Genomic DNA, 3799 nt, shown 5'->3' on the forward strand with positions numbered 1-3799 from the left:
GTAGCACTGATAAACAGGTGGAGCTGCAAGATGATCATGAAGTGATCGATGTGCAGGCACACACAGAAAATCAAGAGGAGCGTGTAGAAGATGTTCAGTTGGAGTCTACGAAGATTCAACCGCTTGATGTTACAGAGCATATCATCGTGAAAGATCGACCAAGAAGGGTTGATGTCAGGCCACCAGAGAGATATCACTTTGATGATATGGTGGGTTATGCACTTCAGGTTGCAGAGGAAGTGGATGCGTCATCCACTTAGATGGAAGCTGTTTTTAGTCTCGAGTCTAAGAAACAACATGTTGCAACGAGAGACATGGAGTCTCATCAGAAGAATCATACATGGGATCTGGTCACATTACCATCGGGGAGGAGGGATGTTACATACAAGTGGGTCTTCAAGATAAAGGTTGAAGCATCATCGGCAGAAAGAGTTAAGTATAAAGCTCAGGTTGTTGCAAGAGGGTTCAGTCAGAGAGAGGGAGTAGACTACAATGAGATGTTCTCACTTGTGGTCAGAGATACTTTCATCAGAGTGTTGCTAGCGCTGGTAGCACGTCAGGACTTGGAGCTTAAGCAATTTGATGTGAAGACAGTGTTTTTTCATGGAGAGCTAGAAGAGATATACATGACTCAGCCAGATGGTTGTCGAGTTCCTGGAAAGGATGACTATGTGTGTACGCTTCAGAAGTCACTTTGTGGATTTAAGCAGTCTCTCAAACGATGGTACAAGAGATTCGACAGCTATGTAATCAAGTTGTGCTACATCAGAAGTCCTTTTGATTGGTGTGTCTACATGAGTAAGTTTAAGGATGCGACGTTCATCTGTTTGGTACTCGACGTGGATGACATGATGATAGCTGAGGAGAAGTGTGACATCGAGAAGCTGGAGTTTCTGGGTTCTGAAGTTGAGATGAAGGACTTGGGTGCAGCAAAGAAGATTCTAGGGATGGAGATCTTCAGAGATAGGGAGAAGGAGTTGTTTTTGTCACAGACGGCCTATATCAATGAGGTGTTGACAAGGTTTGTGATGTCTTCAGGTGAACCTATCAGTACTTTGTGCACTGCAAATGATCATCTCACCATGTATATGGTTTAGCCCGTTAGGGCATCTGGCCCGTTGGGGCATCTGGTCCGCAAAGACATCTGGTTCGTTGGGGCATCTGGTCCGCAAGGACATCTGGTCCGTTGGGGTATCTGGTCCGCAAGAACATCTGGTCTGAAAGGATATCTGGTCCGTTGGGACATCCGGCCTGTTGGGGCATCTACTCCGTTGGGACGTCTGGTCCATTGGGACATCTGGCCTGTTGGGGCGTCTGGTCCGTTGGGATATCTGGTCTGTTGGGACATCTAGTCCGTTGGGACATCCGGCTGATGACAAACGTCTGGCTCTAGTTGAGCATCTGGCCGTTAAAGGGCGTCTGGTTTGTCATAGCAACACATCTGGTCCGAATGAACATCTGAGGCAAAGAGAGCGATGATACATTTGGCGTTGAAGAACGCATCTGGCACATTTGGCGTTAATGGCGCATCTGGCACTTGAAAGTGCATCTTGTACATCTGGGGCTGATGGCGCATCTGGTACATCTGGCGCAGAGAAACACATCTGGTACATCTGGCACTTGAAGGTGCATCTGGTACATTTGTTATTGGGAGGATTCAAGTCAAGGTGGGGATTTGTTGATATGCCTTGAATCAGGATGTTACATCTAGGCGATGGATGTTACATCACGTACATCATACCGACTCGGTTGCATCAAGAGCGTTGCATCAAGTTATTATGAATGTTACATCTGATCGTGGGCTTAGGCCAATGAGTTCATAAAGTCTAGGGTTTTAGATACGAGATGCTACTATATATATATCTTGTATTCGAAGTAACCCTAAACTTGCACTTTGTAAGCTCAATATCGCCTCCAATAATAAGATCTCTCTTTTTCCGTGGACGTAGTCCTAGGGGTGAACCACGCTAAATATATGTGTTATAGTTACATCGGTTTTATTCATCTGCTTCCGCATCTGTTCCTTCTCACGTCCGTTACAACACTTAGGTTAATGGAGCAATATAAAACATGAGGATAGATTGGATTTTGGGGTGTTTCCAAATTTTAAAAGAGTTATGTTTGGCTAAGAGAAAAGATTATGAATGGTTAAATAAGTCAATTAAACAGCGGTGGTTTAATGTTATTACTCATGGTTTAAGTCAATTAAACAGCGGTGGTTTAATGTTATTACTCATGGTTTAAGCCAGTAGCATAAACTTGTAATATCAAAGGTGAAATGAGATTTAATTTCAATTTGTACTTTAGTTTTAATAAATTAGATGACCATACCTTTTTTATTCTTTTTTAACTAATGGTATCCAAATCCCCTATATATTATGTGAGAAGCATTACAACTTTTTTTTCTAGCCACATGTCATCACTAGGATGATTCTTAGAATCATTAGAAAAATATGTTGGTCCATCTAATTATATAATAAGATTTTTATTAAACTAACAATAAATTCATGATTAATGTACTTTATTATTTTCTTAAATAAAATTTATGGAATTGCCTAATGTGGCTAAAGTATATATGACAATTAATGATTTTGAATAATAAAGATTTAAAAAAAAATAGTGTATCTTCTATCATATTTGTTTAATTTTAACTATAATAAATTAAACAACCACAATAACCATATAATAAAAATTTAGATTTTTATGTATATGTTATATTTTGAATTTTTACAAACGGCTATAAATTCCTAAAACTGTTAAGAGTCTCACATTCAAATTTTATGATCCATGGTTTAAAAATTTTGTTATGACAAGATACAAATGATTACAAAAATTATATAAGTAAAAAAACTAATTTAATTAATTATTAAGATTAATATATATATCATTTTAAATTAAACTATAAACCATATAAAATACAATATTTTAGTTTCAAAATTTACTTTGAACAATTTTTTTGATAAACGTTTTGAACGATCATTGACAACTTATTTTTTTAAATTATAAATTACTAAAACTATTAATCCCACAATGAAAATTTTGTCATCAGTAATTTAAATTTTTTTTCTATAAAAGATATAAATGATCGAAAAAACTATACGAGTAGAAATCATCATTTAATAGATATTAATATTAAAAAATATACTAAAATATATTATCTATGTTAGTATCATTTAAATTTAATTACATATCCTATCAAATATAAAAAAATATATATTTGGATTAATAAAATTAATTTATATGTTTGCACTAATTTAATTATATATTTAATAGTTACTGAACTTTAATTATTTAATATATATTAATTATTTCATAATATGTAACAATATTTAATACATAAAATAATTTATATATATAATGTTGATTTCGCACAAGTCGCGGATCTTAACCTAGTATTATTATAAAATTAGAAACATGTATCTAAATACAAATACTAATTATAAAAACAGACAACATATAGAAGTAATATCTAAATGTTTATTCAGATGCTACATCTGCATCAAGTACAAAAATGAACATGGCCTTAATTATCAAGCTCACGTAATCACATCAAGCTCCGTTGGTCCTCCCAAAGCGATAGGTTCCGTTTTGTAGTACCATAACCATACCTTTGCCCATTTTGCTGGGCACTATCCATCCATCTTACTCTATTCTTAGCTTCTGTACTACCACACGGCCCAAACGCTTAATATCGTACTACAAATAAAGCCCATTACAAAATAGGGCGGAGACTAGTCACCAAGTTTAATGATTGGTTAAGCATACGTCGTCGTCCTGAGCTTCTATTACACAAATCTTC

The sequence above is a fragment of the Brassica oleracea genome, chromosome C2, assembly GCF_000695525.1.
Source record: "Brassica oleracea var. oleracea cultivar TO1000 chromosome C2, BOL, whole genome shotgun sequence".
Taxonomy (NCBI): Eukaryota; Viridiplantae; Streptophyta; class Magnoliopsida; order Brassicales; family Brassicaceae; genus Brassica; species Brassica oleracea.